At 36.7% G+C, this 22,214-nt stretch overlaps 1 long non-coding RNA gene and 2 pseudogenes across 1 annotated transcript; 1 reads left to right on the forward strand and 2 right to left on the reverse strand.

Moving 5' to 3' along the window:
* The first annotated feature begins 8,402 nt into the window (after window positions 1–8,402).
* Window positions 8,403–19,024, forward strand: LOC149180458 (uncharacterized). The gene is made up of 2 exons (XR_016257461.1): window positions 8,403–8,567; window positions 18,920–19,024. It is a non-coding gene; the product is annotated as an uncharacterized LOC149180458 (long non-coding RNA).
* On the reverse strand, window positions 10,101–11,164 carry LOC149180459 (protein GAMETE EXPRESSED 1-like; annotated as a pseudogene).
* LOC149180460 (probably inactive receptor-like protein kinase At2g46850) lies at window positions 11,755–15,006 on the reverse strand (annotated as a pseudogene).
* Window positions 19,025–22,214: the final 3,190 nt, after the last annotated feature.

Here is a 22,214-nt window from a genome sequence, read left to right on the forward strand (position 1 = left end):
GGAGATCTGTTGTCTCATACTAGAGATACGGAAGAACTTCAGCAGACCACAGTTCCGCAGCGCGTTCACCGTGACAGGGTCATGTAAGGCAATCATGTCCTCTTCTTCGTGTTCTCGTTCTCGCCATGTAAGGGTCATTTTGCTCCAAAAATCTCTGAAAAACAAACATGAGAGGAGTTAGATCCTGGATTTGATGAGAAACTGGCAAAATTTTCATCAAAAACTGTGCAATAAAACTATTTTTCTGTGCCCAGCGCAACTAGCCAGTGTTCCACCTGCGTTGAAGGTCAAACTGCCTTCATGCAGCTTGACATTCAGCGCAGGTTTCGAGTGAACCAGGTGCGCTGATGGCAGAGCGACCCAATAAAACCCCAGGAGCTCAGGAAAACAGGAAAACAGGCACAGAATGCAGAAAAGAAACCATGAAATGAAAGAGCTCAAGTTTAGCTCCTACCTGGTCCAGACGGTGCCGAAAATCGTCCGCAGAATCTCCCGGAATCAGCTGATGAAAATCAAGGGGAAAGAGGCACCTCCAAAGCTCCAACAAACCAAGTTCAAATGAAATGGTAAAATGAGAGGTAAAAACACTTTTTAATTGCTTTTTACGTAGTTCAAAGCGAAATATTAGGGTTTAATCTCATTTTCAAGCAAATGTTATTCATTTCTAACTAGTTTGATGCAGCAATTGAGGATACAGTACTATCTTTGAAAAAGGGCAAAGCTAGTCATGGTAAAAAATCAAAATTTGACCATATAATTGAGCAGTTTTAGCACACAGTTCATGCTCGTTAAAAAATAAACGCAAGATCCGAGCAGTTTTAGCGCATAGTTCATGCTCGTTAAAAAATAAACATAAGACCGAGAAAAAGTTTCCACCCGCGTTTAAGCTCGTTAAAAAATGAACTATTCCGGTAAATAACCACCGTGAATGTAATATCATCAGCCATTAAAGCCTTGGTCGTGTTTGCACCGTCACCTCCACTTTTCCATTGGCCGATCATTCACCTCCATATGATTGTTTACCCATTTTGAGGAACAGCTGCGAAGAGTGATTTCACTAGCCATCCTTGTGACACTGCCGTGATTGGAAAATTCCAACCCGTACCTGGAATCAGCTGCTAACCCGTTTTATCACTCGTTCCTCAAAAGACGAGTCTTCTTTAAGCTCTTTTCATCTGACTCGTAAAATATGAAAAGATTGCCGAGTTTTGGCCTTCCAGCTCGTTAAAGCGACCGGAAGAGCTATCCCTCCTCTAGATTTTAATCTTTTTGGACCTGAGGGATTATTGCACAAAAAGATTGAGCGCTTGTTTTGTTCGGCTCGTTAAAACTATCGAAAACTCATCCCTTCTGTATTGTTTTATACTTTTTCGGACTTAAGGGATTAGATGACGAAAAAGGACTTCCGGAGTTGACTTTACGTACCTTTTCAGACTCTATAAAAATGAAAAGGACCGAGTTATCCTTGTCATTAGACTCGTTAAATGCATTAAATAGCGACAAACTTGTCTTTAGACGAGAACGAGTTTCACTATCGCTAGGCTCGTTAAAACATAGCGATGGGCTTGCCCGAAGGGCAAGTTATAGAACAAGCATATGTTATCCTCCTCAAGCTTGACAAAAATAAAGAGGTACTGGTCAGCAATGACTGGGGAAAAATTGGGAGAAACTCAAGAAAACTTTGATGGTAGCAAGTCGCTCTTGAACATGACACTTTTCCTCCGTACCACAATCGGGTTGGGTTGTTTCATTCACCAGTCACATCACCATGGTCTCGCCATACCATCCATATTTGGGGTAATGCTACCGATCCATCGCATAAGTGTCGCCATATGTTCAAGAGAAGTCGTTCAGAGAAGTCAACCGTGTCCCATCCACTGCCATACATTATCCTTCATCCTTTCATGACCGCCACCCTGAATCATATGTCATCAGATCGTTTTCACCTCCATCAAAATCATTTGCTCCGTTCCGTGTCACTGATGTGGGATTCATTAAGGCCCCCTTTGACGGATCGCTTCTTGTCGACATCAGCTCATTATCCAAGAAGTTGATCTAGGAACAACCCCTTCAGTACTTTGAAGCTTGCATGCCTCAATGGCAAGTTTCTCACTTCCAGCGACAGGTATACATCAATGACCTTCGACCGAAAGATTTTGCGTGGTGTTCGACGCCAAGTCCTTTATTCACACCACGTGAATTGTACTGCAGTACCTTGAGGGTCATTATCATTATCGGTGATTCCTCTCGCGCTTGTTAACGGTTTACCTCATTGACCGGTAATCAAGCGATGTCTTTCCATGTTCGACTTCAGAACATTTCTCACATGGATCGACTTGTACTTAGAGTGAAGATCGAACGAGTTTGAAGACCCCGGATCTAGTTTCATCCATCCGGGCTGCGATATATATTCAGGAAAAAATAAAGACATTGACATGTACATCATTGCAGCAGATAATCATCCTACCCAAAGGATGATAATTTCATCAAAATTATCAGTCTACCATCAGACGATTGTCTGTTCTATGTACAAAAAAATGAATTTATAAAGCTGAGCATGGAAATGCCCGCCTCAGCTAGATCATGAAAGCAGTATGAAAAATAATGTATTGTATTGTATCTTATTACAGGTCTCCTCCCAGCAATGAATGAACTTCGGATCCTCCTGATAAAGCATTTCACCCGATAAACGGCCTCATACTTTAGGGGGCAACTGTTATAGACATTTTTGTGCCTTACAGCATTGAGCATGAAATGTCCATAATCTAAGGGATCCAAAGTCCCTAAACATGTTGTTCCTACCCCTAGAGGAAAAAAGGCTAACAAACCACAGCAATTCACAGAAGTTCTCCACCAGAAACTGCTCAAAAACAAGTCAATTCAGGATCAATTCAGAGGCTCCACTAGCTGTCTGCGCTGAAATGCAAAGTCTGCATTGGCTACCTGCACTGCAACGCAGGTAGAAGCACTACCAGGGTGCGCTGAGCGGGAATTGACAAATGGCAGGTTCATTCAACAAGGTGTCAAGACCCTGGAAGCTTCCAGAATCTTCCTCAATGACACTTGCCTCAGTGAATTCGACTAGTGATGAGTAAGAGGTTCTCAATCTCCAAGTGGAAGCAAGAATCTCCAAGTGGAAGCAAGAACTGACAGAGGGAGAGGACACTAGTCAGATCTCAAGCTGACTCATCCTCTCTCCAAACATCTATATATGGATCTCTCCTCCATGAGATCTAGGGGCTGGAATTTTGTTATTGCAAAGAATTGCTGTTGGTTTGAGATTGGAATCATTGGGTGCTTAATGCTTTGAGGGAAGGTGAAGATAGGAATTTCATTTGCTAGGAAGGAGATGCTGGATTGGAGCCCTCTGGGTTGTATCTCTTCCTGAACCTTGTTATTCATCAATAAAGCTATCTTGGTTTCTCCTATATACTGATGTATCTTTGATGTATGATTGCATTAGTATGTTTAGTTTATTTCTAATCCTGAACTAGTTATGAATATGAATCTATGTCTTTGTGTAGTGTTCTCTTCTTGTGATCTTGCAGAAACCTCTTGAAGCTGGGCGAGCGAGAAGGCAAGTAGCTGGGAACTCCCAAAGAGAAGAGAAACTGGATCGAGGGACAAACGAAAGACACTGGTTAGTCCATCCATCTCTCTTCATTCTTAATTCATAAAGGAAGAATACTAGAATAGCTGTCTCTATTTGTTGCTAAGGCACTGTCACACCTTAGGTGGATAGGATCGTCCTGCATAGGCATTTTTCCCCACAACACCAGTGGAGCCTCTAGTGTCTCTAAACTTAAAGGCTCTGGTCTAAAATTATATATTAATCAAAAGCATCTGAAACAACTTGCCTACTATTCTCTGTTCTGTATGCGTTAATGATAATTACACCTCAAGTGTAATGATCCTTTTTGTACTTGAAGCATCTTGCTATCAACAGTATATCACAAGGATTATGTTGGTTGATTCTTTTATGGATCCCTTCAAGTTGATGGCCTTGATCTACAAACCACTCATTCAATACCATGCTAGCAAAATCTAGAAGATCTTTGTGCCAGCGAAACAATGTGATCTTCAAAACTTCCTTACCGCAGGTATTCTTCAGTTAGACCCACAGGTGGACTATCATGAAAACTTTAGGATTACTATTATATAAATGGTTACTATCACAATGGTGATGTGTCAAATTGATAGTCTTAAGCAATTGCTGTAGGGCAATGATGAATTTGCTCTTCCCTTACTACTGTGAAAGGATGCTTGACCTATTGTAGTAACACTGCAAATATTGATGAAGTCCTTTCAGCTATAATATTGCAACTATCCTTTAAGTCTCTTTACTGTAAAGGTTGTATCAGGGATACATATACAGTCATTGAGATGAGCCTTCAATTTTTCCTTCTACCAAAAGTGCACTATAGCTTTCTTTAGGAATTGTTTATTCAAGTTTCAAGAGAATGACTTCAACATGTCTCTTACTTTTATGTAGGCAGATAATCACTTTCCACGATGATTCTCAATAAAAAATTCTGCAATGAAGGCCGAGCTTGGAGAATGCCTTTCAGTGGCCTGAACCTTCAAGCTCTTTTCCGAATCGGTGCCCTAAACTCTTTGCTACCTAGACAATACAAAAGAATTGTCACAGATCCTTCACAACTGCATAAGAATGATGTCATATATAGTCTTGCATTGAACCTACAGAAGATGAGACTTAGCTTAAGAGACCTGTAACGATCCTTCAAGACCTGTAGAATATTCTCAGATCCAAACCCACAGAGATTAGACACAAACTTCGTTCTTCACCTTGCAGTGTCTTAGGTCTTTTGGTCTGCAAAATAAATAAAAACTTCGGCATTCTGCAATTGATGCCCTAATTGGGACTTGTCAATGAGACTTCTTTCTTATACCTCAAGGATGACCATATCCCAATTGGACTGCTTAATATTTTTCAATCTGAGATAGACAAGAGGATGTCCTAAAAATACTTCGGTTCTTTACCAGCAAGAGAAAGGAATACACCTCAGCAAAATACAGGTCTGCAAAATATACAGCTCCTTGGTCTAGAAGAAAAACAAAAGAAAACTTTTTTGTTGTGCGTTAGCATCCCAGGACCACAAATATTTAGAGATAATCGAATTCTTTGTCTTGGACCATTCACTTTGATCAGAATGCTCTGAAATAATGCACTTGGATCTTGACTTGAAATAGGAACTTGGTTCTAGGTATGCTACTATGAAACTGACCTTCTTTTCAGCCCTCTCTGAAACTCTGACAAACCATAGATCTGCAACCTCAACTGTGGCTATTTCCATACATATTCTTCAAGAGAAAGGAGCTCTAAATCAGACCTTGTGGAGACTTGGTCTGGTACAAGGTTTCTTTGATTTCTGATTCAAAACAACGAATTCATCCTTCTTTCTGTTGTTGATCAACAAACTTCACTTAGTGATGCTTTCTCTTTCACTCTTGTTTGGGCTTGTCCTCACCTGAGCTCTGATACCACGTTGAGTTTAGGATGACATGTTCTTGCTTAAGATAGATACTTCAAATTCTATATTAGCCCATTTGTTAGTCCATTTCACTTTCATTAGCACTGAATCATTATTACATTGATAGCAACTTAAGAAAGAACATATGATCGAATCAGAAGACAAGCCAAGACAAGAGAACACAATAATTGGCACAAGCTAGGGAAAAACCCCAAGATGGGGAAAACCCTTGATCAAATATTCTTATTATCAATATCAAATGTTCAGCAGAGAAAGAGAGAAAGAGAGTACAATCAATGTCAAGGTTGACTTGTCAATATGATGACTAGAACCACTGACCATGTGCCAAATATACAGCCCAGACAAGTTTGCAATTCTGTTTTCAAATAATAGCAGACAAGTTCTGCCCTAACCAGTAGATAATAGTATTCAAAGTTGCAACTCAATAGGTTCCAACTTCCAAAATGAGCTTGGTCCTGGTTTGCTTCAAGCGGCTTCCTTTGCTGATTATAAAGAGGCCAAGACAGTCCCAAATTGAGCAGTGAAGCCTGGTCAAAGAGTTGACGAGTTCTGAGGTTGAAGATCTGCAGTTAGGGCTTGTAGATTAGCCCAGATCTTGAGACACTTGTTGCGGTCCTTCCTTAGGCAAACCTGATCTAAGGTTCTGTGCTACAAACAACCTCCATCAAGGTTTCATGTCTACTTGTACTGTGGCCTATTTTGCTCCTTAGAACAGCCTTTCGGCCCCCTGTCCAAGACTCACAAATCCTGCGGCCCTCCTGAAATGATTACAAGAAGATGCATCCTTCAATAGAGGAGAAATCTCACCAAAATTCTCTGCCCTGACCTACAACTGCCATACTGCTTCAAGATCGAACCTATGGAAGGAAGAACACACCGAAAACTTACCCAATACTTGTCCTCCTAGCTCCTTCAAGCTGCAGCTACCTCAGAGATATATTAGAGCCCTTGAGTTGTGTCAAATGAGGTTGAAAGGCACCTCTTTATATACAATTCAATGGGGTTGAAGAGACGTGACTTTTGGGCTTATTGAGCCGACATATAGGTGAGGCCGACCTTGATGATTTTATATGATAGAAACATAAATTCAAAAACACACTTTTCCTTAACCAAATTCGATGAACTTTAGGTTGATTTTGGTCCTCTCGGAAAGATGAATTCAATGCCATAATTATCTTCTTCAAGAGACCTGCCCAAAGTGGAATTTGGCCCTAGTTTCCAATTTTAACAAAATTTCAACAGTTAAAATTGTGAAGAAGATGACCATTACTTTGGCTCCATGATTCAAATCAATCCCCGAGATTCAATTAGAATACCCTTTATTACATGTTCACATCCTACATGTTTAGCGAAACAGGCAAGTCTGTATTTGTCTAGTCTTTCTTTACTAGGCGTATATTTCAGTCAGCATGGCTAACATGCACACCATGTACTCGATTACATCCTGAAATTCAATGGCATTAAATCTGCACAAATAAAACAAATTGAAAGACCTTGAACTTCTAACAACCACAATTTTGTTATATGGTGTACCTTCAAGGTCCACAACCACTCATTTCATCAGGACTGGCAAGTCCCATACAATGGGAAAGCAAGCAGAAGTTGAAACTTTTATTTAATTAATCCATATAGGTCAACTGATGGAGGGTCACTAACAATGAGAGCCAAGGCATATATGCTTTCTTGTATATCTTAGCAAGGGGTCATAACTTTATAACTCTTTGTGAAGATTAATTATTGTAACCAACACTATTACTAATATAACTACCACTACTTTTATCTGAGTTTTTAGTTGGGACTGTGAAGATGTTTTAATCTAACTTGTTTCGAGTTAACATTTCACTCATCATCAAAGAAGTGAACTCTTCAAGCAAAATGTGTTAGATTAAATATTTTTACACAGTTCATACCAAAACTCAATAGTGTTAACCTGAGAAAGCCTCCACTTGACTTCTACTTGATTATTACCAAGGTACATCAACTATAACATGGTAGATCAAAACCATTTCTGGAGCATCTCTCATAATCTTTTGCATTATTCTAGCACTTAACATCTGCTTGTTGAATGATTTGTTTGTGTGGATGCATGTTAGGATCTTTTGCAGGATGTTATTGTTATCACTATGGAAGTTCTTCAAAAATGAAATGCTTTTAGAATTGAGATTCCTTTGGTACTTCCAATTCTGGAATGGTGGCATTTGACACTTATATATCTTCTTTAAAATATCTTGGTCATGGAGTTTCAAATATCTTATTGTCAAATATCTACTTGGCCTCAAGGAAGAAATTTTAGTACCATATAACTTGTTTTTTGCATGATAACAAGCATCCTAACAAACTTTGCTTTCTCTAGAACTTATAAACTGTCTAGACACAAGCACCTTTTCAGGTTTGGCAATGAAGCAGGTGTGATGCCCCAGAGTTTCAATTTAAAATTGTTAGAATGATACCCACAGACAATCAAAAAATACATTTATATCATAATGAATAACCAATTTTCTACCAATACCCTATCCATTCCCATCGTGAAAGGCAGGTTCCACTTCCAAACCAAAGAATAGCATTCCATCCTCAGTCCACACTGGCACTAAAATCAGCTTTTATAACATACAGGTCCATTGTATTCAATGACCAGATACATTCTCACACTAAAAAATAAAAACTTGAAGAAAAGTGACAATCTGAAATCAAAACTTCAGTAAGTTAGATGCTTTATTACATTTTATGAGAAGAAAAGTGACAATCTGAAATCAAAACTTCAGTGAGTTAGATGCTTTATTACATTTTATGAGAAGAAAAGTGACAATCTGAAATAAAAAAACTTCAGTAAGTTAGATGCTTTATTACATTTTATGAAAATAATTCTTTGTAGTTACCCATTTTGTTTGGGATACAAATTCTTTAAATGGTGTTTCATGTAATTTATTTGAATTTTGTTGGATTGTGATCAAAGAAATTTATAATTTGTACCTTGGTTTTACAGTTTTTGGGATTCTTCTATAGAGATTTACGACAAAGCCTGGTGGACCTCGATGCTCTTTTCAACATCTTAAGGTAATTTTCTTTGCTAAACCCTAGGATACACGTTGATTTTTAGTTTTGCAAGACTCCATAAATGCCATTAGCTTTATGTGTGACCTAATTAGTTATATTTTTTGCATGTGCATGTTGGAGTGTACATCTAAACCAATTTAATCATTTTACTTAAAAATTTGTTCAGAATATTAACAAACCATAGTATGACACTTATAATCAATTATGCAAAAATTCCAAGCAAACATAAATAATTATATAACATATCACTAAAAAGAGATAACAAGCATTTATGGAAGCCAAATCTGCACACTGTTTATTAGCTTTTCATTGGCATTGAGAATGTAAAGTCTATTTCTATGATTATTGAGAAGTAGGGAACTTTTATAAGTGAATATTTATTCACCTAGTGGATGAGTAACCCTCATGGTCTATAACTTTTACCATCTTTGCCCTATTAAGATCTTTCAACAAAGCACACTTCAAGGGCCCCTACAAGCAAAATGTCCTAGGATTTTTAGGTCAATTTCACATGATTTTCTTGAGGGAAGTAGAGCCAAGTTTATGATATATATTTTGGGATTTTTATGGTTCAAACAGACTCTGATATCAAGTAAAATTTTCTGGTAAATTCTAGATTGCAGAATGAAACAAAATGGGGTAAAAGAGAAGAATTTTGGATTTTTTTTTATTAACAAGGAAAGAAGACTAGTGCCTTGATCTGTTATGGGCACATTATAGCAAAATCTAGCCCCTATTCTAGTCAGCGTATCATTTTGAAAATTTTAATAGATTTTGCAAGAATTCTTGTGTGGGGAAAATTAGGCATCAAGTCATCCTATAGGGTTGACTGTATATGCCATAGGATTCACACAGAGGAAATGCCATTGTGAAACATATAGAACCTGAAATAGTATGTTGTATGCAATTCGATTTTGTGCCTTTGAGATGCTTCACATACAGATCTGCAACCTGTCAATCATGTGATGCCATTCTTCTGTATGTGTTGAGTCTGTCATGTTGTACCTTTTGTTTATATCATGCCTCTTGATGAATTAGCAAAGCATTCATTGTTAGGTTGTAGCTTTTTCTGGAGAATTTACCAGTGTTCATCTTCCAGAATGGTTGATGTTTTGAATCCTCAACTGGATTCATCTTCAGGATGAACACTGGTAAATTCTCCAGGAAACCTACAACCATATATTCCATCCCACAGGAATCTTAAACCTGTCATATATTGTTAATTAATCAAAATTATTGTGCTGTTTTGTGGTTCCAGTAATCAAAGAAATTGATGTGCTGTCTTTTGGGTTCCATTATTTGGATACGAGTCAAAAATATTGAACTCCCAAGAGAAGTTTATCGGTCAATTTCATGAGTGTTAATGCATCAGCGATGGTGATCCCATGGGGTGTTATATTCCTAATATACATGTATATTAACTTGGCAACATTGAAGTGCAAAATATTTAGTAAGAGTGCCTTTCAATATTTAGCACATTAAAAAAGTTTATGTGCTGTCTTTTGGGTTCCATTGTTGCTGACGGTATACGAGTCAAAAATATTGAACTCCCAAGAGAGCAAGAGTATATGAAAATGTTGTTCTTACATAAAATGTCTCTGAGGCAATCCAGCCTTGTTGTGAAAGACACTGCCTTTAAAATGGGCTATGATGAACTCAATGGCAAATGATATGCAAAGTACAGAGTACAGAACACATCTGACCTTATTGGTTTTCTTTTGTTTTTATCAACATATAGAGCACACACATCATAATCAAGTAGAAGAAGATGGTATTAATAGCCCGAGATTCAAGAAGAATGGCATTTTGCAATGAAGATAACTTGTTCTGAGCCATGACCATAGTGGCTTTCTTTGACTCAAATGCTTCCTGAGTTGACAAAACCACAGAGGAGCTCTGTGCTAGGCAATTATGAGTTGGCTAAAGCTCCTCTTGGTAAGTAGTGAACTCAAGCTAGTGCTGGCAAGCATTATCAGCAAGTTGTTGTACTGATACTTGCTTTATTCAAATGCTTCAGCTTGAGTTTGTGTATGAGTATCAAGGCCTTGCAAAGCAAGACTTTGGTCATCCAGTAATAGTTTCTGTTGACCCAATGACAAAGTCACTGCGTTGCCAATGTCATCTGTTTTATTTTGAATATTGTCTAATTGAGATGATACAGTGCTAGCCACTTCAGTGATTTGCTTTTATATCTGTGAAGTTAATTTTTGAAGGTACCCTATATCTTGTCCTAATCTTACATAGAACTTTTGAAGATCAACCATACTAGTGTCCACAGTCTTCTGCATATCAAACTACTATTCTTGAAACTTAAATTAAATGCCAATTATCTGATGAGATTGCTCAAAAAAATGGAATTGCACTGATCTATAACATTTGTCATTTTATCTTGTACAACCTTTGAATTTGATCCAGTAGTTATGCTTGAGAATAAATAGAGTCTAGGGAATTATGGTTTTCATTAGAGTGCTCCAACTGAGAATCTGACTGCTGCTCTCTTTTATCCAATTTGTTCACTACCCGATGAGTGGATGACTTCAACTCATTCACAACCCTTTATCTTGCTTGAATGCATTGCTCTGCAAATGATGGCACATAGCTCTTGTACCCTGTATGCAATAATCTAATCTCTAGAACACTGATTTGCAGAATCTAATACTAGCATAATAAAAACAGTAAGTAGGGAGTACTCAACCTGATATGATAATCACAAGTAGAATAGAGATGAACTCTGCTTCTTACTGACTTGGTTCTAGAATTCTAACATACTTTAACAACAAGGTAAACAATGTAGGCAATTATATCATCGCTTCATCAACATTAGTATATATAAACCCTCAGTTCAAGTAGAGACAAATTCAGTTAATAAACAAAACCAAGAATTTGTATTAAGTTTTATTTTGTTTCACTGTTGAGAAGATATTAATTTCATTTAATAGTTGATCTACTCCATGAGAACTCCCAAAATGGATCCCTTTTATAGCAACAAGGTGACCATCAGTAAGCCTCCCAGCATATATAGTCCCACAAGCACTATGTCCACACTTTTTTTTTGTAGTAGCAAAGATTTTAGTGGCCTTCTCCAACATCTTATAAGAGAATAGATCAAGTTTGAATTCTTCAGAGTGCATAGGTAGAAGGTTTGCAAGTTGGCTTCCTCCCTGGACTGTCTAATTCAAAAATTAGATTATCTATGTTGTCTGTGTAAAGCAAGTGCAATAAGACTTGCTGCCACAAGTGTTGACGAAGCCACAAGCCCAGTCGCAAGGACTATTCTCTTTGTTGCATTGTGATCTCTTCGACAGTCCTTATCGTATGACTTCTCACCATGATTTTTGCAAGATCTTACGTATCCAGTGCCTTGATAGAACTCATCTCCTTGATAACCATCTTTAGAAGCACACCTCACATTGTCAGTTACATCTACTGCATGTTGATAGACCACATTGGGGTCATAGTGAACATCATCAAAAAGTGCCCATAACACCCAATTCCCACTTAGCCCACACTTTGCATCCAAACGGGTCAATATGGGTGTGAGTATCCAACTAATGAAACTCTGGCACTGCAACTAGGAGAAGTGAGCAAAGTCATCATCTCCATGGTGCCATATTGTCTCATTCAGAAGGGGATAGCAAAATGTCCTATCAAACATGCACTGCTCATTGCAGCTCTGCATATAAGGAATATTGCACTTCAACAGACAATCTGGAGTGTTCTTGCAGTCAGATAACTGGAGAAAGTTGCTGACAGAAATTGCATAATTCTTCATGCCTTTGACACTGAAGCCCTTGAGGTTTTTAGGATAGGAAGATTAGAGAGGATTGATGATGATCCCATCTGATGAGAAACTTATAGTAAAGGTTGTTCACTTAAATCCTCACAGTATTGTTATAGAATTGCAATTTGAATCCATCCAGCTGACAATGCCTTGAATTGATATAGAAAGGATATGGAATTGAGGCATTCCCACAACTTTCACTGCATTTCCTTGTGCCCTGGGCTATGTTAGAAAACACTCTAATCGAGAAGACCAGAGGCAGCCATGAACCCAAAAAGGCCAGAATAACAAGATAGCAAAGGCTAATACTTATTTGTCTTGAAAGTTACCACATCATTTTAAGGCATGCTAAGACAATATATACTTCCCAGAATAACAAAGCAAATACCCATGTATGTTTTGTATATCCACCTAGTTTTGAAGCCTGCGATGGGAAGATTTTGCCTTTGATATGATGGCAGCGTTCATCCTATGCTCATTACCTACTCTAAACTTCCCCTTTCAGCTTCACTACTCCATTCGATTGCAAAGTCTACAATGGTCCGTATCAAATCAACCCAAAAGTAGGACAATCATGGCTCAAAATATATATGCATTCAATTTCTTTGTTCATACTTTTTTTTTTCTTGGTTCTCGACAAGACAAGAGGTTGAATAATTGCTTAGACACTGTAGTAGCCTGTCTTTCATAGTGTGCTTGATTAGTACTTCATTGTATGTCCACAACCACCGAGTATATGTCATATATATTTACTCAGCCTACTACATATACATACTACATATCTATCCAAATACCAAAAATGACATTTTGGACATGTGGGTTCAAACTTCTTGCATTTGGGTCATGAAGACATGACTAGTGCTTCATTGTCGAATCCCGACAGCTACTGCGTATACATCCTAGTCTACAATATACACATTGGGTATATCACCAAATCCTTGAAATGAAATATTTTTGCATGCGGGTCAAGAGTCCTATATTTCAGTCACCCATTCACAATATAAAATATCAGGGAACCACCACTTTGATACGAGTGCCAGAATTCAAGTGCCACTCTAATAATATGTTTGTTTGCACCAGAACCAGGAAGTAGTTACACTGACGCAGATGGAATTCAAGTCCATATCTATGCAATTAGTGCAATAAAACATTTATTTTGCACAAATTTTTACCAATCTGACAAATATTGCAACGCTTTGACAATAGCCATGAACCATTCCAATAACAAAATACATTATAGACCCGAAGAGGGGGTCTTCATTTTTTTCGAAATAGAAATATTACCAACTTGGTGAAAGTTTTCTTTGAAAAAGATGGAAGAGACTACAATGATTTTGGATCTTCGTAAACATTCTTGGCGACTGCTATGTGCCAAATTGTAAATTGATAAGACGCGACAATCGTATGACATCTTAAGTGGATATTTAATAAGAACAAAGCTATGTTTGAGCTTTGAGCAGCTTGAAATAAAATTGAATGTCTGAACATAGAGGCATTTGGTGCTACTCATGTAGTTGATCCACCCTTTGTTAAACTTGGGGAGAAAACTTGAGAGTGAGACCATTTGTATTGCCTCAACACATATTCTTAGTGGAATTTTAACAAACACTTCCCTTGCAAACTCATATGCGGGTGTTGTCGTTGGCAGGTTGCAGGTTCAAACCCCACAGCAGCTAGCTTTCGCCAGATTGCATGGCCCACCAATTTGATGTGCATGGTAGTCTTCAAGTCAGTTGGCTTCCTATTTTGACTTGATTTCACTTCTAATAGTGTGTACATTGACTTGCCCGCCCTACTTCAAAGTTGCTAAATGGGCACATGAACTTAAAACACTAACAAAGGTGACCCAATCTGTTTTCATTCTTGCCAAAAATGTTTCTCTAAAAATATGTAGGGTTTTCTCACCATACCCAACTTGGGCATATGTTGCCATCATCGTATTCCAAGAAACTACATTCCTTGTAGGCATTATATTAAATAATTGGTGTGCACTCTCTAAGGTTCCAAACTCGTAATGATTGATGTCCAAGAAATGGCATCTAACATAACCATTTTATCAAATATAAGGTGTGCATCATCTATACTCCAACACGTTTAGTATACATGTCTGCAAGGGAACTCCTAAAAAATACATCCAATTCAAGTTCACTTATGATTATCAAGCCACGTAGATGTCTTCCTTGCTCAATGGAGTGTAAGGTAACAAGCATTGAGGGCACTATTGAAGGTAATATAATTCAGCCTCATTCTAGACCTATGCATTTCACGAAACTGTTGGAGGGATTCCTCACTATACCCATGTTGGGTGTAGATCCTAGTCAATTTACTCCAAGAGACCACATCCCTCTCAGGAATCATATCAAACAATTACCTTGCATGCTCTAACCTACTGCATCGAGCATATCTGACAACCAAAGAATTCCATGTGAAAACATTAGGCACGCAGATGTGATCGAACACTTGGATTGCATCCTCCTTTCTATCACACTTAACATACATTTCAATAAGAGCAAGCTCTGGAAAGGCATTTGATTCGAATCCCACTTTGATTACCTTAGCTTGAACTTGCGCACCACATTGGGGACACATCAAGTTGGCACATGGATTTAGACCACTTGTCAATGTAAATTGGTCTGGCCTTAAACTTGCAAGCTTCATCTAAAAGTAAAGCTCCAGAGTCTCCTTGTTGTGGCCTTGCTGGGAAAACGCTGAAATGATTGCATTCCAAGACACAAAATCCCAATCAAGCATTTTGTTGATGAGTTCAACTGCATCTTCAACATTTCCCCTTGATAGCCCGGGGTGGAGATCTTTTTTTGGATTCCTGATTGTTTTTGTTCTTGAGCAACCTCCTTATGCCCTGGAATCTGGCTCGATGGTGATTGGGCAACAAGAAAGACCATAATGCTGCCCAATCTATGGCTAGGTGGAAAAGCGTAGTCTCTAACTCAGTTGCCCATTTTATCTGGGATTAGTACTTCTTATGATTGGAATGTGCATTAAACTCTAGGTCGAATTCAAGGTATGAGGCATAATCTTTTATAAGGAAATATATCATTGATGATATTTCTTGATAGTGCATGAATTAATTTGATGGTTGTAAGAGTTCAATTACAAGCCTATGAGTTCAGTGTTGAAGCATACATAAGTACAATTTGTGAATTAGATATGCATTGTTTCTTGTCACCTTACAACCATTATCACTATGCGTTGATAATCATATCAACATTTTGATGCAATCAGTGATGGAAACTTGTAATTTATCCTTGTTTCTTTCTATCCTAACTATGACATGCAAATAGTTGCAACTACTGTATATCTTGAGGTCTACTAGAAAATGCAGATTTGGTAGCAAACTTTTGGGGGTTGTCATCTTCTGTTCTGCAGTTGGTATTTTTATTCGCTTTATCCAACATTGATTTTTGTTATCCAATGCTTTTACCTACGAGCCATTGACCATTGTAAGAATACTTCTGGCGTAAAGAGCATTGAAAGGCTTACATGCAACCTCACACACACACACACACACATATGCATGTGTGTAGCACCCACAGACTTCATGATACCTAAAGGAATAAATACTCACATCGGTAACATCGATCTTTTTTGATGTGTGACTTGCAGTTTTACCCAGTGATTGAAATAAGGGAGCAAGATCTCCATCTACAGGAACTTTCACATAATCTTTCTAACTCTAAACCTTGATAGTTATTAAATTTTCCCTCATTGTAGAGGGTGTCGATGACAAGAAAGTGAATTATTTGGGAAGCTAAAGTCCCAAAAGTGTGGTTAACGCTATGTCCAAATTCTATAATTTTGCGCTTTGGTTTCTAAACTATCCTGCAAGGTAGATATCTCCTTTCATTCATTTCTATCTTCATTTTCATTTTCTGAATGTTGATGAAACTGGTTTGTCGCTAATAAACTGACTCAGCTTGTAAAGCTCTATATACATCCAAAAGATAATGTGCACAACTCAGATTATAATTTAATGGAATGCATTATCCCAATGATTCACGATTGTCACTGTTATGAATATTTAAAAGGTCTTGAAAGCATTACAATTGTTGGATTATTGAGCGCTTAATACTTTTTCTGGCTGGTGACATCTTAATTCAAATTTAGCTTTTATGACTCTTTAAATGGAACAAGTGTCCTTAAAGTGAATTTGTAAGTTTTGCACCTTAACCAATTCTGAATGATTAATCATTCAATTATGGACTTGAAGAAACAATGCCGACTACTAATTGTCAAATTGTAGTATGTCGCCTGTGAGATTTCCCGTTGAATTTTGTTTAGCTTGAAAGTGTTTCATGCACCTTAATCTAAATGAAACCTATGTTACGTAAGTGTACCTTCTTATGTGGTTGTTTTCTAGGTCCCCTTGACTTGTAGTTGAATTTATCCTCCTTAATATTCGCTGCCATAAAGATATCTTTTTATTTTGATTGATGTGTCCCAAATGAGAGGGAATGCTCCTCTATATATACAATTCAGTGGAATTGAGGGGATGTGACTTTTGATCTTCTTAAGCTGACATATAGTTGAGGCTGACCTAAATAATTTACATGAGAGAAACATAAATTCAAAATTCCACTTCTACTTATCCAAATTTGATGATCTTTAGATCGATTTTGGTCCTCTCAAAAAGAGGAATTCAATGCCACAATTATCTAGCCCCAAAGGAGTCGTTCAAAGTGGATTTTGGCCCTAGTTTCCATTTTTAAGAAAAATAACCATCAATACTTTTTTATAGCATTTTAGGATGAGTTCACAATAGTATGCTAAAAAGTGTCATTTTAATGTCTGGAAATTAGGATATATAAATGTGAGATATATACTCTACATTTTTGGGTTATCTCTTTTTCAAATCTGAGCTTTTTTAGGCTACATGTTAATTGTTTGAACTTTGAACCTTGAAGAAATTTTTGAATGGACTTCGTAAGGCAGTGGTACCATAAATTGTGTTAATTCAAAGATTTGACTTCCATATTTTCACAAAATACAATGATCTCAATAAATACTTATATGTATAGATACTTATGTTTAGGATTATATATGTGTTGGAGCAGTTCCTTTATGTTTTACTATAATCCTGATGTTGACAAGTTTTAGTTGACTTTTTTCATCAATTTCTCATAGAATATGCAAAAGGAAATGATTGTCAAAATGTGGCAAAAATTACATTTCTCCTGATTTCTTTTTTTATTGTTCATGACAAGATAATCATGTTGCAGGAATGAGTTATCCTACAATCTGTTTCAATTTGTGGATTTTTTTTCCTCCCATTTTTTTACAAGGATGTAGATTTCATTTTCATGTTGATGGTTTTTGCATGAATCTTATCTAGCCCCAAATGATGGTAATGGAGTGGATCTTGAGAAGTAGTCGTGGACACAGACTCTATCAGTGGTTAATGTTACAATACCACTTCCACCTGGTATCAGAAAAAGTTTAATGGTCTGTGACATAAAGAAGAGTCATTTAACGACATGGTTGAAAGGGCAACCTCATGTCTTAATTGTAAGTCATTTATTTGTGTTTTTTAGTTGTAAGTCATCTATTTGATTTTGAGCTTTATCAAATCAATTATTTCACTAATCCAATATGCATGGCCTATATTTCTCATCTGATATTAGTTACTTGACATGGTTGATATAACATTCAATTCTAGGCCACTTTTATTTTAAGTCAGAGATTTTATTGATTAAAATGATGTTCGTATTTTAATTGATTTAAAAAAGTTTTGTAAATTCCACGTGGACGTTATTTTTTCAGGGTGAGCTCTTTGCACCAGTAAGGTCAGATGAGTCATAGAACATAGGTATACAACTAGCGCATCTTTGGCCTTTGTTGTGTATTTGTTATTCTTTATATCACTGATGGATGGTTATTGATTGATGTAAAATAGAGGATGGGAAGGTTCCTGCCAATTCTCTTGACAAAACAAAATCAAATGGAGTGGTAGAATTGTGTTTTAAAGGGTGAGCCAAAAATAAGTACTTGAAAGGTAGAACTTGAGAATAGAAAGCTATCTGATCTGGATCTAGAGACACAACAAACCCTGGAAAAAAATGATGGTATTGACGAGTCTTCCTTGCAAATAAGCTCTAATTGTTAGACCACTGCCCAAATTTCAGTTATCTGCAATGGCAATAGTGACTCTAGATTTATTTGTATGAATAACGACTTTGTCCATTGTCATGTTCGTTTCATATGAAATATTTTTTATTTTCAAACTCCAACTAGTTTGTTGTTAAACTAATTAAAGCTTTGATGACAAACATATAGTTTTCAAAGCTCTTTTCTAAATCTATTTTCTTGAGAAAATGTCTTTTTACTTTAGGTGCTGTAGATTGCTACCGCGTGACATATGCTACTATATAATTGCCTGGATAAATAGACAGAAGTGTTCTACAACGTAGTCTTTTTTAAATCTAAAGAAACATAATTTCCAAATACAAAGTTTATTAATTAAAAACATCTTTTAGACATCTTAGCTAAGTTATGATTATATTTCGGTAGGGGATTTTGTGTACATTGATATTGTGTTCTCTTTGGTTTCTGTCAGGTAACAATGGTTAATAAGGAATGTGTTCTTGAGCAACAGGCACACATCGTATTCTACTATTGACATGGATCTCCATGGTTTTCAGGCATGGGACAAAAATGCAGATGTCAGTGGGATCTCCAAAGTCCGTGTTGGATGAATTTAATACTAGTGATGATTTTGATTCCTTGTTAGATAAAGAATGTCACAAGTCAAATTCAAATAAACAGAAGTAGCTTAAGAATGAAGGTGAAGCTATTGCTTTCTATCCACATCAAATTTTGTTATTTGTTTGTTGTTGTTGTGTTTTGAGTGTGGACTTGTGAAATTCCAAATTGCATGTTAGCTTATGTGAAGGGGGAATATATATATATATATATATATATATATATATATATATATATATATATATATATATATATATCCTATGCCATTCATGGTTTCTAGAGATCCATGTTACATTTGCACAAAAGTTTAGATATCATTCAAATATTTAAACACCCAACAACAACAACATTGAGATTATTATTTCACTCAACCTATAACATATTGCATCTGCCTTCATCAATGCTCTTCTTCCATATGGTATCCACTTATGACATTTCTTTTGCAATATTTGGTGCATTTTCTAGTTATAGGTCATTTATAGGTTATAAATGTCTTCAAAGTTTCACTTCTAATTGAGTATTCAACTTAACATATTGATTCTCTTATATGTAATTATTTTTTCCTCCACCCACATTTCATAACTTCCATAACCATTAAGTAGGGACTTGTAGCTTCGATGTTGCTTTGCTTGTTTAGTAAAATATTTTCGAGACTTTAATTTATTGAAAGTTGTTGAATTTACAATTTATGAAGTTTCAAGGTCTAATTATTTAAAGGGTGCTAGCTCAATGGAAGAGCATCTGCTTTACAAGCAGTTGGTTGGTGGTTCGATTCCATCGTGCCCTGATATCCATATGGAATGATGACGATTAGTTTTTGGTGACGAAGGCTCTTTTGCCCATCACCAATGAGCTTATGGTGACATTTTTCGACCCTCACCAAAATATGAAATGGTGACGGTCAATGAATGGCACCATATATACGCATCAATAGTGATGACCATGAAAGGTCCGTAACCATAAATCGTTGTTGTTGATATGAAATGGTGACGGTCACTGTCCGTCATTATAGTCATTATTCGTGACGGACCTTGAATGTCACCACAACACCTATACTTTTGACAATGCGGCGTTTGGTGACGGTCAATGAACGTCACCATATATATGCACCAATAGTGACGGCCATGAAATATCCATCACAATAAATCGTTGTAGTTCATATGAAATGGTGATGGTCATTATCCGTCATTATAATCAATATTCGTGACGGACCTTGAATGTCACCATAACACCTATACTTTTGGCGATGCCACCTTTGGTGACGTTCAGTTTTTGGTGACGGAGGCTATGGTCCATCACCATTGCTCATATGAAATGGTGACGGTCACTATCCGTCATTATAAATCATTATTGGTGATGGACTTTGAATGTCACCACAACACCTATACTTTTGGCGACGCCACCTTTGGTGACGTTCAGTTTTTGGTGACTGAGGCTATGGTCCATCACCATTGCTCATATGAAACAGTGACGGTTGTTATCCATCATTATAAATCATTATTGGTGACGGACTTGAATGTCACCAAAACACTTATACTTTTGGCGACGTCACCTTTGGTGACGTTCAGTTTTTGGTGACGAACACTCTTTTAACCGTCACCAATGAGCTTATGGTGACATTTTTCGCCCCTCACCAATGTCCTTTTTCTTGTAGTTGTTTTTGTATAAATAGGAGAGCCTTCTTCTTTGGAAGGCATGTGTAAAGTTGGAGAAATGCTCATGCTTTTAATAGAGAATTTGGAGCTTATACTTGGAGATTTGAAGATTTAGTTTTGCTTGCATATGGAGCTTCTTCAATTTGCCATCTCTCATGCTTTTGGATTGGCCACCTACAATGTGTGAGATTTAATTATAGATTCAATTTCATTTGCTTTCTTAGTATTAGTTTTAGAATAACTGTGTAATCTTTGCTTTTCTAAAAACATTTCAATAGGGAAGATTTATGTATTTTCTAATTGGATTAAGTTTGAGGCAATGGCTCATAGTTATTCAGTTTCCTTTCATGTTCTGTTATTTACTTTCTTAGATCAAACCATCAATTCATTGTATAATTGAATAAAGAATCAGGCCAAGAAGGTGACTTCAAATTGGGTGATTGAATGTTCAACCTATGCAATCATTAAGCTTTATTTTTTCGTGCTTTTATATATTCTTTTAAGTTCCTCATTTAATTGCATTCACTGGTATTCGTAAAGATCATTCTAAGAAATTGATTTAATCATATTTCAAGATTGAATGGTTGAATATTTAATACATGCAATTACTGAGTTATTTTCTGCACACTTTACTTGATTTTCTAGGACATTAGAAGTTAAAGTATAAATAGTTTCTTACACATCATCTCAAAAAGGTAACACTTCATAATTGAATGCTGGAGTAACTAAGTATACATAAGTTGTTTTTTATTTCACAGGTTAGTTGAATTTCATTTTCATTATTTGATTTCATAGGTTAGATGAATTGGTTTTCGTTATTTTGTAGTTAGATTGATCTAAACTGAAAGACAGTTTCTAGCACATACAGTGCACGCATGCTTCACAAGTTTACGAAACTCCCGGGTTGACAAATTAAATGATAGGCAATCACTTTGTCCCAACACTTACCAAGTATGCACACTTTTGTGCATTATCTCATCCTTTTAAATCCAATACAGTTGCTACTACATTTATGGAAACAATTAAAAATCTACATGGAAACCCAAAGATTATTGTAAGCGACAAAGATCCTATTTTCACTAGAAATTTTTGGACAAAATTATTTTATTGTCTTGGTACTCAATTAGCTCATAGCTCATGTTATCAGCCTCATTCTGATAAGCAAGTTTAGATAGTGAACAAATGTTTGGAAGGATATGTTCATTACTTTGTATTGGATAAACAAACACAATGGGTCAAGTGGTTACCTATGGTTGAATGATGGTATAAAATTTAACTTCCTTCCATACTGCAGCAAAAGTGACCCCATTTATGGCACTTTATGGATATCATCCACTGTCCATCACATCATCTTTAAGAAAAAAATATACAGTTGAAGCAGTGGAAGATCACATCGAGCATCAACAACAAGTTCTCCAACTCTTAAAGAATAACCTCACTCTCGCGCAAATTTGAATGAAACAATAGGCAGATCAACATCACAATGAAAGAAGT

This window comes from Pinus tabuliformis, chromosome 3_2, assembly GCF_031772625.1.
Source record: "Pinus tabuliformis cultivar Carrire ecotype Pingquan chromosome 3_2, CPIR1, whole genome shotgun sequence".
NCBI lineage: Eukaryota > Viridiplantae > Streptophyta > Pinopsida > Pinales > Pinaceae > Pinus > Pinus tabuliformis.